This window comes from Benincasa hispida, chromosome 12 (genome assembly GCF_027475165.1).
Source record: "Benincasa hispida cultivar pf3 chromosome 12, pf3_genome.v1.1, whole genome shotgun sequence".
In the NCBI taxonomy this organism is placed as follows: Eukaryota; Viridiplantae; Streptophyta; class Magnoliopsida; order Cucurbitales; family Cucurbitaceae; genus Benincasa; species Benincasa hispida.
In genome coordinates this window covers 7,879,966-7,893,995 of record NC_143489.1, presented here as the reverse complement: position 1 = coordinate 7,893,995, position 14,030 = coordinate 7,879,966, and positions in this window count along the sequence as shown.

Sequence of the window (14,030 nt, the reverse complement as noted above, 5' to 3'; positions counted from 1 at the left end):
CAAAGATATTGTGTGAGTATACATATATATTCAACATTTCTTTCATTCCTTTTTTAGTATACATTTCTTTCTATACAACAGAATTTTTATCTCATTCATAACATAAAATAGGTATGAAATGCCATAGATGTCAATTTTCTTTGAAACAAAGATAGCATAAAGTATTATGCACTCAAGAAATTAATATATTAGATAAACATGATTTTCTATGATATATTTATAAAAGGTCATAGTTTAATTTTTTTTCGTAAACAATTATTAATTTAGTATTTTTTTAGTAGAATAAGAAATCAAACCGTGCAAATCTCTTAGTCATTAACATATTATATGCTATATATTAATTGAGTTATATTTACTTTGACTATTAATTTAGAATTTAATTTTAAGTGATGGGTGGTAGAAGTTATTTTAACCTAACTTTCTAAGTCTACAATTAAAATCATTTACCCCATTTTATAAATTTTTCTTTTTCAAGAAAAAAAAGAAACTTGGTAAATTGTAAATTAAGGTGGGGTTTTCGGTTAATTTCAAGTGCAAGTTGTCGCAAGAAATTCATTAACCCATACGTTTGAGTTCGAACTTGTCAACTTAAAATTAATGAAGTATAAATGTGACAATAAAATTGACTTCACCCAAGGTATACATGGATTTAGGTTGAGTTGAAGGTGTTTAGATCAATCCGAAAATTCGAATTGGTTAGATTGACAACTCAAACAATTCAAATAAAGTCTCTAACCCAACCCAACTCAACCAATTCGAGTATGGTTGAGTCGTCGGGTTATAACTTATTATTTTTTTCTTTTTAATTAAAAAATATGTAAATTTATATACAATACATGACTAATAACTAAAATTTTATAACATTCAAATGCTAAATACCAAATATCTAAGATATTTATTGCAAACTTCAAATAAAGACAAATATCATAATAATTTAAAAAAAAATTTAAAATTCATAAATTAATCAAAGGGCTAGTTGCATAAATAGAATTCAAGCCCAAAATAATAGAATATGTAGTACAAGGATAAAATAATTGCATATATAGATAAAAAAATGGTAAAAAACTAAAAAACCCATGCCTAGTCACCATTTTGTTCGCTTCTTCCCAATTTTCTCAAATTAAAAGCTATCACTGATAGCAGCTATTAGTGATAACACTGATAGTTGCTATCAGCTGCTATCGCTGATAGCTTCTATCAATTGCTATCGATGATAGTTGCTATCAGCGATAACTTTCAATTTGAGAAAAAATAATACAATATTGAAATATTAACTTTTAATTTGCTATCAATTATTAGTAGCTATCATTGATTCACTTTCATCAATTGGAATCAACATTGAAATATTTTTACTTAAGGCTATCAGTAGCTATCAATAATAGATTTATAAATAGTGACCAACTTTGAAAGAAGACCAACAACTTTGATTACCATAGTAGTTATCACTAATAATCTTTTATCATGGCTATCACCGATAGTAGCTATCAGTCGTTATCACTGATAGACTTTCATCAATTAGAATCAACCTTGAAATATTAACACTTAAGGCTATCAATGATAGACTTCTATAACTGGTTATCACCTTTGAAAGAAACTCGATATATAGATATCACCTAAGTTTTATCACCGATATCGCTAACATTACTCATATTGTGGTTATCAGTGATAGCTTCTTTCACTAATAACATCACTAATAAGATGCTATCAATGATCTCACTGATATCATGCTATTAGTGATAGTTCTCTATCACCAATAACGTGCTATCAGTGGTAGCTTCTATCACCGATAATGTGCTATCGGATAGCTTCTATCATCAATAACATGCTATTAGTATTAGCTTATATCAATCATAGCCACCGAACACCTTTTTGCCCCTTTCTCGTTCTCCCAAACATTTGTAAGTCCCTTTTCTTTTTGATGATAGCTTCTATCACTAATAAACATTAGTGATAACTTCTAGGCATTCCACTTATATTTTAGTTCGATATTCAACTTTATTAATTAAATTCACTAAGTTGGCTATCAATGATAGATTTCTATAAGGGGCTATTAACTATGAAATATAATCAAAGATTAAGCTATCAATGATTGAAAATATTAGTGGTTATCACTGATAGATTTTTATTTGCTATTTATATTTATCGTTTGTTATAATAATTAAACTTGATGATTGGCTTGTTGGTGTTAAGTCACTTATGAATTGAGTACTTTCAAGTCATGTGTATGGAACTCGACCTCATAATTCTTGTGAAAAAAAAGGGAAGAAGAAAAAATTCAAATAAAGGAAAGAAAAATTTTAAAAATAAGAGAAAGAGAGAAAGCAAAAACTGAAAAAAAGAAAGAAAATTAAATAGAAAAAAAGGAAGCAAAAACCGGACAAATGAAAGCAAAACTAAAAAAGAAAAAGAAAGGGAAGAAGCAAAAAATCGGAGAAAGAAAATAAAATAAAATAATAAAAAAAAAAGAAGAAGCAAAAATCGGAGAAAGGGAAGAAAATAAAAATAAAAAAAAGAATAAGCAAAGCTGAAGAAAGAAAAGAAAAAAATAAAAAAAAATAAAGGAAAGAAAAAGAAAGGGAAAAAGAAGGAAATGGAAGAAAATAAAAAATAAAGGAAAGAAGCAAAAATCGGATAAAGGAAAGAACAAAATAAAATAAAATAAAAAAAGAAGAAGAAGCAAAAACTGAGAAAGAAAATAAAATGAAAAAAATGAAAAAAAAGTGAGGAAAGAAGCAAAAATCGAATAAAAGAAAGAAAATAAAAAGACTAAAAAAAAAGTGTACAACAAGATAAGACAAGGAGGGCGAAATTGGAAATAAAAAAAAAAAAATCAAAGATTGACTAGTTAACTCATCCATATTTGTAAATATTTTAAAGATGTAATATATTTTTAGATTTTTTCTCTTATTCTACTATGTATTACAAATATCCTTAATCAAAACAAAGTAATCAAATTTTAAATAAAAAGAAATATATATAGTATATTTTAGTTATATATATAAAATTTGAGTTGAGTTGGGTCAACCCAAATTTTTGTTAGCCAACCCATGATTCAACCCAACCTAACAAAAAATAGAAAAAGTTTAACCCAATCCAACTAAAAAAACAAAACAAACCTAATCCAACCCTTATATTTTGAGTTACATAGTCGATAACTCTTTAATAAATGAGTTAATAAATTAAACTTGTATATAAGCAAGGGTTACACGATAAAATTAACGGGAACTTTGTTCGAGCAACATTAGATAAATTGGGATTCAGGACTAAATGGGTGTAACTTCTTATGAATTGCGATACTTGTTAATGAGATATCCCTAGAGGATTCAGGCAAGGGGACCTCTCTCCCCCTACCTTATTCTCATTTCTGCAGAAGGTTTTTTTGGCACTTTTTAACAGAAAAGACACCTGAAGTAATCTTGACGGTCTACGTATTAATAAACATTCTCCTTCTTTGATACACACTTTTTTAGATGACAACTTGATTTTCTTCAAGGCTTCAAGAGGGGAGTGTTTAAGGATGATTTATATGCTTAAAGTTTATGAGAAAGCAATAGGGCAGACTATTAACATGGAAAATTCTCTGTGTACTTAGCATGAACGTTTATGCTAGGGAGGCTACAGGGATAGTGCAAGATTCCTAGGCTTCATTTGTCGGAAAATATTGGTACTTATCTAGAGATTTCAGAGCAAAATGAAAGAAATAAATTGTGATGAGAAAGCAATAGTTTTATGAGCTTCAATTGTACTCAATGGTTTGATGATAACAAACGTTTTTATTAATGATTTTAGTGTTCTAAAGTGTCTGTAGCATAGAGTTTGGAGAGACGATTCAAACGAGTTTTGAATCGTTCAAATTGGACATTAAATGAAGCTGTGACCAGAAGAAGATTTGAAAGAAAACTGATCTTATGTGGTGGTGATGTGGCACTAGTGGACCAATCATGGGATGAAGAGATTGTACATATGTGAAGAAATAATCAAATGAGTTGGATTGCTCAAATTATGATCTGTGGCACTTTTAAAGATTTTCTTAAAATGATTTTAAAGAAAAATGACTATTTTGAGACCAGGTTTATTTAAATGATTTTTAAAGATAATTGAAGCATGTATTGATGGAAAATTTGAATAAATTTAAATTTCTCTCTCCTTAATTTTAAATGAGAAATTATTTTCAAATGGTAAAATTGTTGAAAATATTTACGAGATATAACAAAATTTCAGAACTATCAATGATAGATGCTGATAGACTTCTATCAGAGTTTATCAATATCGCCGATAGATATTAATAGAAGTCTATCAGTATCTATCAGTGTCTATCATTGATATTTCTAAAATTTTTTCTATATTTCGTAAATATTTTGGTTCATTTTTCTATATTTGATAACAACCATTTAAAATTGGATTCTTTCAATAATTCCATCTTTTAATTTCCACCTTTCATCATTTTTTACCTAGCTGCTTTTAAATCCTTCAATTTTATAATTTATCAAAAAATTTCATCTTCTACCTAACCTCTTGCAACAATTTTCAGCAAGCTTTTATTATCATCTTTTTGCTAAAAAAAATTAAATGCCTAAAGTCTTACATCCATCACATTTTATTCATTTTGATTATTTTTGTTGGGGTTGATGCTCTAAATCTCATGGTTTTATAGTTTGTAATTGTATTTGTACAAATAATTTATTTATCTAATAAAATAAGAAGTATTTTATTCGACATTCAGTTGCATTAACCCAAAAACCAATAAACTAAGACCCAAGGTTATCTGTTGTAACATAAACATGTATGTAGTACATGTGAAAACATAAAAGTGGATCATGTTTAAGTGATAATCTGAACGGTCTGTAGGAGATGGATAAGGTTGGGTACCTTATCTTAGTGACACTACGAATATGATCTGCTATGTAGTTGTTACAATTGTTGTAAAGTGCTACAAATGGTCTGATTCTGGTCATTCATGTGGAGACATGTGAATAGGGGTATTCTATATAAATAGTTTGTATAAGATCGAGCTACAAAATGAATAGTTTCTCTATATAACACCATTGCTAGAAGAGACTTATCTTTCACCAGGATGACCATAGATGACTTGACCTAAATCATAAGTATGAATTCCTGACTATGAAGGCGGTTCTTTGATATGCATGGGTGAGAGTAGCTAATTTTGCCGACTCAATATGTTTACCATTTTGGGGTTTTGTCTAATTGGGAAGCTAGGAACATAGGAACATAGCTACACAAGAAGGAATTTACTCATTCCCTAATGTTAGGGTAAATAGAGAAATTGCTCCATTAAGAGCTGATTCTGAGACTTAAACAATGTGACGTCACACCCTCTCCTAGCCGGGAGGGGTTTGGTTGTAGTTGGACTATAACTAATTGTTCATTAGAGGGATCAGTGGTACTTAAGAAATTAGATTTACTACAGGGACAAAACAATAATTTTGACCCAGCTATACTTACGAGCAATTTGTGAAGGGTCAATGTGCTACTGATTAGTTATAGCCAATAAACACAGAAATATATCTGTAATGTAGAGAATGCAATTGTCAGCCTTTAGTAAAGTGATCGACAATTAATGAAAGTTGATTAATTTAATTAAAGAGCTTAATTAATTAATCAAGTGCTATTGAGATTTCAATATATAGATCCATAAGATCTCCTTGTTATCTCAATAAAAATTAATGAGAATTAAAATTAATTATGGATTAATTTGAATTGTTAAAATTAATTGAAAGAAATAAATTTTATAAGATATAACTAATAAAATGTAGGTGATACATTATAATATTTATTATATGACATATAATCAATATAATGTATATGATACACTATAATATAAAGTTTTGTTTGAGAAAAAAATAAATATTTAAATATGATTCAAATATTAATTATATGAATGAGATTCATATTTAAAATTATAGGTTAAAATTAATATGAACATAATTCATATTAATACTATAGGTTATATTATATGTGATATAATATAAACTATATGTTATGTGTTATATTAGATATAACATATGATTTAATATATGATATATATATATATATATATATATATATATATATATATATATATTATATATATATATAAATTAGTTGTTATTGTTATTATTATCATCATCATCATCATTATATATATATATATAATTAAATTAAAAATAAGTTTTAATTAAATCAGTGATTAGAAAGGAGTTATTTGATAACTCCCCCTCTCTCTCATTTAATGTGGATCGAGGCAGAGTTTAATTGGTCTTCTTCTTCCCTAAGTTTCATTTGATCTCTAAAGAAGAGAAACTCTCAGTGTAATTGCTCTCTCAAAGAAAAACTTTTCTCTCTCCCTTCCAAAATCAATTTACTGAAGTCCACACCTTTTAGGATTTTCTACTTGAGAATAACGAGGATTCATTTGTTGTGATGTCCAAAATTTGGAATTCCATTTACCGTGTTCGTGTGTTCAAGAAAAAAAGGAAGAGTTCGAATCATTTCGAGTAGCACATTGGAGGGGATTCATGAAGGTTATCGACCTTCAAGAGTAAGTCGTTATTCTCTTCTCCCTCTCTAAATTATTGGGTAAGCATGCTTAATTAGAACGTTGTATCTCTATTTCCGTCATCTGAATTAATATTGTTCTGTAAAATAAAAAAATTGGAACATGATCTTTCTGTTGTGGGTATTCACATATTCCTTCAATTGGTATCAGAGTGCCGGTTGAATCCCAATTTTTTTATTTTCAAATTCTAATCAGAGTTATGGTAGGTATAAATTCTGCATTATTAAAAGTTGAATGTGGTTTTGCACAATTGAATGTTTTCGAGATTGGTTTTTAGATTTTCGCTACTTTATTTTGATTCGCTTTGTAAGGGTCTATTGTTCTTTTGGCATAATTTTATTGCAATCGAGTCTGTAATCCATGTTCGGGTCGCTCATGATCAAGTTTCAACTTCAATTTGGTGAAAAACGAAGCAAGAATGATGAAATTTGGTTGAATGGGTGAGGCAGAGCACGCTTTCTACCTTGTAGCGTAAGGCTAAAGCGTAATGATGCTCGCCTTACTTTGCAAAGCAGAGAGGGTAGAGTCGTTACGTTCCAACCGTAATGTTACTACGCTGCATGAAGCATCATGATGGTACAGACAACGTAGCATTACACTACAACAACTAGCAAAAAGCTAGCGTAACAATGCTACTATTGAGCGTCGTTATGCTATGTTGAGGCACGCGAGCGAGGACCGGTTCAGACTGTCGGTTTGAGCCTTCCAAGTGGTTTAAGCAACGATTTTCTTCAATTTTAAATTATTATTTGTAATAATTAAGTTTTTTTTTGTTGTATTTTCATTAATTGAATGAATATAAAGTGTTATATTAATTCAAATAATATTTTAGAAAGCCAATCTCGCTTCAATTGTTTCTTTTAATTATATGTGTGATGTATGATTTTTTTTTTTATTATATGTCATATAGAAAAATTCCACCATAGGATAAACTTGTATTCATGCATCACTTTAATATAATTGTTATAAAGTTATATGATTCTTTAAGCATGTTCATGCATCATATTGTATCAGTGTTATAGAATAGGGAAACTACATTGTATGAAAAATACATTTTAAGAAACCAAAGTCATGACTTCAACTTTTTTGTAATTGTAGATATGACAATCACATAGCAATCACATAGAAATCAGATAACAATCATATAACAATCACATAGAAATCAGATAACAATCAAATTTTTAGGGGGAAGTTTTTTGACATGTTTGCAAAAAAGTAAAACCTAGGGACATGCGCCCAATTTTATTTTTTTTATTAAAATTTTAGTTGCCTCTAGAATATGAATGTATGCATTAATAACAAGTTTATGCATCATTTTATATTATAAATGTTATAATATATGGTTTGGATGAATGGAAACATGTTATTTTATTTTCATTACTTTATTATATAAGTATTATATATGTAGTAATAAAAATGGAAATGCATGATTCATGACACTATTTTAGTAAATTATAAATGTTATAATTTTAAAGTATGTCATTAGATGCATGTATAGGTTTTAATTGTTTCATTAAATTTTATAATTGTTATAAGTTAAATGAAATTAGAATTAAAATCTATAATATAGTGTTGCATGTAAACATAGGTTAAAATCTTTTTTAAATAGTTTAAAATTGATTTCACTATTAGACTTATGTTAATAAATTTGTAATATGATTAGAAATAAGTTTTATCTTTTAATTTAATTTAATAGGATTAAATTGATTTTATTAAAAGATAAATTTATAACAAATTTATCTATAAGGAACCTTTGTCCTAGGACAGTTCTATCTAGGCTTGGGTATTTAAGCTGACGGAAATGGAAAACTTTTACCTGAAAACTGACTTGGAAGGTGAATTAGATAAATTTGTTATAAGCATGCAATGAGTGATTAATGTTTATAAAAGTGTTTAATGAACATAAATCAACTCTATTAAACTACCAACGTAAATGTTACATTGGGCAAAGTTAACAAACACCTAGTAAAAATTATTAGCCAAGTTTTTCTAAGTTAACCCTAGGTAGAACACTCAATGGAGAAAAATGTTGTAGATGATACTTTAATTTCCTTTCATGTTTCTCCTATATAGTTCACACCGTGAGATCTATGTTCGGTCTCGAGGCACTTTTGCTTGTGTCTTCCTACAGGTGGTGTTTGCATAGGTAATGAACAAGGTGAATGGAGAGAGTGTTTATAGTAAGCAGGAAAGGGACGTGCATAAACACATTCCACGATCTCCTTCATTAGTTTGCAGTAAACTTTCAAGCTTGGCCTCGAGACATTTTTGCTTATATCCCCCTACAGATGGTGTTTGCATGAATTTTTACTTAAACTCTAGAAATGGATATGATTGCTTTAGTTTTTGCCCCAATCAGTTTTTCCTTACGGTTAGCTTATTGGGGCGGAACTCTAGAATCTAAAATGAAGGGTTACACTTACAAGAAAATTTTGAGTAAGTTAACAACTTATGAACCAAAGAATCGATTAATAATTATAGGAATAAGAGTTATTCTGGTGTAATTATTAATTTAAACTATTTCAATTTAGTGAAGGAGTATTTGCTCACTGAAGCATCATTGCAAAATAGATGTCACATAGGGTATATTAGAATTTTGCTAAATTGATTGGTAGTTCAATTGGGTAATGCATATATAACTAATATAAATAAATTGTATGGTTTCATCAAATTCATTATGACGAGTGCTACACTTAACTTGCTTTTCGCTGATAAACTTAACGGCGGTAACAACACAAGTTGGAGAAATACCATTAATACTATGATAATAATTGGTGACTTGCAATTCGTCTTGGTTGAGGAGTATCCTTAAGTCCCAGCTGCCAATGCCACCCAAAATGTTTGGGGGGCATATGAGCGATGGGTCAAGACGAATGAAAAGGCCCGAGCATGTATCTTGGCCAGCTTATCTGAAGTTTTAGTCAAGAAGCATGAGTCGATGCTCATAGCCTATGAGATCATGGAGTCCCTGAGGGTATGGCGTTTGTCCATGATCATACCTCCCCGTTCCTTGAGAAATGGGGTATAGGTTTGTGGGAACCAAATAATAATTGGGAAGAAAAGGAGAAAAATCTTTTTTTTGAGAGATACAAAACTGTTTTTGCAGGTTTTTGATCAAATGAGAGAGAGAGAAACGTGGGAGTCATCCCACGTTCTTGTTAACTCCCTACATTGGAGTTAAATTTTAATTTAAAATTAAATAAATTAATAATTAATTAAATCTTATTTAATCAATGATTTCATTTAAAACATATATAGATGAAACATCTCTCACATAACCTATAGTTTTAATTCAACTAATTAAATTAAATTAAATTGAATAATTATTCAACTCTGCAATTAAACAATTACTAATATTAAATATTAAATATTTAGTTTAACCTAAAAATGAATAATATTCAGTTGTATTTCTCTCATAACCTATAGTTTTAATGTGCATCATATACACATTAACTTTAACATATAGTTTTAATGTGAATTTAATTCATATTAAATTATTATTTGAACTCATTCAAATATTTAATTATCCCATAAATTAATTTTGAATCATATCCAAAATTAAATTTATATTATAAAGTTTAATTAAAATATAAACTTTATATTATAATGTATCATTATACATTATACTTTTCCTAAGTGAATTTGAACATTTCAAACTCTATTCAAGACATAATTACTTCAATTTCCTTTATGAGCTAGAGAGGGACCTCATGGACCTACATATCAGAATCTCCAACGATCTGAGATTAATTGGCTAAGTTCATTAACCAAAATAATCAATATTCGTTAACTGTGGGTACACTCCACTAAAGACCTACAATTGCACTATTCTCACTGCAGATATATTTTTGTCTCTATAGATATAGACCAATAACAGTAGGTTAGTCATTCACAAGTATTCGTAATATCAGCTTGGTCAAATTATCGTTTTACCTGTAGGTTACCTTTGTGTCCTTAAGTACCAGTGCTTCTTTGATGAACATCCTGTTTATGGTCCGACGATTAAATAGAAACCCCTCTCGGACTAGTGAGAGGGTAGGGCCCTTTGTTCAAGTCTCAGATACACCACTTAATAGAACACTCATTTACTTATCCTAAAGTTGGGAAAAAGTGAAATCTATCTTGTATTATTATGTTCCTAGCTCCTTGCTTGGTCTTGTCCCCAAAATGGTAGGCTGCAAACTGACCACTTTCATCCATACAAATCAAAGGAGAATCCCTCATGAAAAGGAGTTCATAATACACTTAGGATTAAGACTAAGTAGCCTAGGTCATCCTAGTGAAATAGAAACTTAACTAGTCAATAGAGTTACATCTAGTGGTTACTATTTCGCGGTTTGGTCTTATGCAAACTCATTGCATAAGATATCTCCACTCGCATGTCGCCTACACAAACACGTTGGATTATTGTGTTTGTATCAAATACAAAGTGGTCCTATCCATAGTATCACCATGATAAGTTACCCAACTTTATCCCTATACTATATACCCTTTAGGCTGTATTTTGAACATTGATCCCTGTATGTCTCCACATATAGTTCAAAACTCATAAGATAGACTAGGATGTTAGTTTATTGGATTTAGGGTCATTAAGACAAAAAAAATACAACACAATCAATAACACTTATTGAAATAATATTTCACAACTCTTTATTGATGACAATTAATTATTTACATTTGCTATCTACAAGTTTTAGGGCATAAAACCCAACAGTCTTGTCCTCCAAGAAGTTCTATAGAGGTTCGACTCTAGGACAAAGTTTGCACTTTCTTCTTCCAACACCAAAAAGTGGAAGAAGAAGAAGGGAGGTCAGGGGAAAACTAATCCCGCTACTGCTCAAAAGGGCAAGAAGGCTAAGGTTACAAAAGGAATCTGTTTCCATTACAACCAAGAGGGACACTAGAAGAGAAATTGTCCCAAGTATTTGGTAGAAAAGAAGAAAACCAAATAAGGTAAGTATGATTTACTCGTATTGGAAACTTGTTTAGTAGAGAATGATGATTCGACCTGGATAATAGATTCAGGCACCACTAATCATGTTTATTCTTCATTTTAAGGAATTAGTTCCTAGCGGCAACTGGAGACTAGTGAGATGATGATGCGGGTTGGAACTGGGCATGTCGTCTCGACTGTGGCAGTGGGATGACTCCGATTAATTTTACAGAAATTTTATTTATTATTGGACAATGTATTTGTAGTTCCTTATTTGAAAAGGAACTTAATTTTTGTAAAATGTTTGTTAGAATAAAATTATACTTTAAATTTTATTGTAAATAAAGTGTTGATTTACAAGCATGACATTCAAATTTGTTTTGCAAATTTCGAAGATAACATTTATGTGCCAAGGCCGTTTAGCATCTAAGGCCTTCCTTAATACTAAATTATTCAGAACTGCTGTAACTCAAATAAAAGACAAAAAGTTTCTCATAAAGAAAATTTCCATCTTTTGTACCTAAGATTAGGTCATATTAATATCAACAGGATTGAGAGATTGGCTAAGAACGGACTTCTAAGTAAGTTAGAAAAAACTTCTTTACCAGTATGTGAGTCATACCTTGAAGGCAAAATGACTAATTGGAAAAGGTCACAAGCTAAAGAACCCTTAGAACTTGTATATTTGAACCTCTATAGTCCTATGAATATAATGTTAAGGTTGTTGGGGTGTGCGTCCTAAAGCCTCGTAGTTTTATGTTAGTTGAATCAATGGTTGATTAATTTTGTATTATTTGTGCAATAATCCATTAACCTAAGATCCAAGGTTATCTGATGTAACTTAAACATGTATGTGAAGACATACAGGTGGATTATGTTTAAGTGATAACCTAAATGATTTGTAGTATATGGATAAGATTTGGTGCTTTATCCCGGTAACACTACTTATACGACCCACTTTGTAGTTGTTATAATTGTTGTAAAATATTACAAATGATTTGATCCTAATCATTCTTATGGAGACATATGAGTGGAGATATCTTATACAAAAGAGTTTGTATAATGATCGGACTACAAAATGTTAAGTCTCTCTTTATAACACCATTTCTAGAAGAGACTTACATTTCACCAGGATGACCATAGACGACTTGACATTAATCTAGAGTGAGTTGTGAACTCCTGCCTATGAGGGAGATCCTTTGATTTGTATGGATGAAGGTTGCCAGATTGCCAACTCAATAAGCCTACCATTTCGGGGATTCATCTGATTTGGGAGTTTGGAACACAACTACACAAGAAGAAATTCACTCCTTCTCTAGTTAGGGTAAGAAGATAAATTGCTCCCTTAAGACGCCTTAGGGGATTCAACTGATTTCGAGGCTTGAACAATGAGACGCCTCACTCTCTCCTGGCCTGAGAGAGGTTTGGTCATATTTGGACTATAAAGGTAAGTATAGTTGGCCTGAGAGAGGTTTGGTCATAGTTGTTCATTAGAGGGATCAGTGGTACTTAAAGAGTTAAATGTAACTATAAAGGTAAAATGGTAATTTTACTCAACTGTACTTACGAGCAATTTGTAAAGGGTCAACGCATTGTTGGTTGGTTATATCCAATGGACACAAAAATATATCTATTGTGCGAAGAGTTCAGCTGTCGGTCTTTTGTGGAGTGACCGACAATTAATGAATGTTGATTAGTTTGACTAAAAGTTTTTAATCAATTAATCTCGTATCATTGGAGCTTCAGTCTATAGGTCCATAAGGTCCCCTCGTTAGCTCAATGAGGACTGATGAGAATCAAATTAATTTTGGTTTAATTTGAATTGTTCAAATTAATTAAAAGGAATGAGTTAATATTGTATATTGATACATTATATAATTTTATGAGAAAAATAAATATTTGAATATGATTCAAATATTAATTATATGAATATTATTCATATAAAATTTATATGTTAAAATTTAATGTGAATATGGTTCATATTAAATTTATATAGTTTTAAACGTTTAAAATATAAAAAAAATTCGAAAAGAAAAAATATTTTTTTTTATTTAAATAATATGAAGGCTAGTACCCTTCAGGAAGTGGTTGGTTTGCTTTCACTTTCACTCATTGATTCACTCATTGTTAAGATTAGATTAGGTAGGTATATTTCGATCTCACACTAAGCCAAAAAAATTCAAAAACGATAAATTTGGAAATCTGAGGATAGGGATCAATAAGTTATTGAAAATCGTTTTTCTTGCAAAGTCGAATTCTTTGTCAATGATTCTGTAAATGTATCTATGTTCCAAATTTAAGTCCAATCAAATGATTTGCAACTGCCAATATATCTCCGGTCCATGAAGAATAGTCTAAATAGAAAGTCCCTCATAGTCGACTCCTTCCACCTAGGTATAACCCTTTTCTACAAGTCGAGTTTTAAAGGTTTGCACCTTTCCATTAGCACCCCGTTTGTGCTTGTAGATCCATTTACAACCTATAGGTCTTACCCCATTAGGCTCATCTACAAGATCCATACCGAGTTGAAGTATATCGACT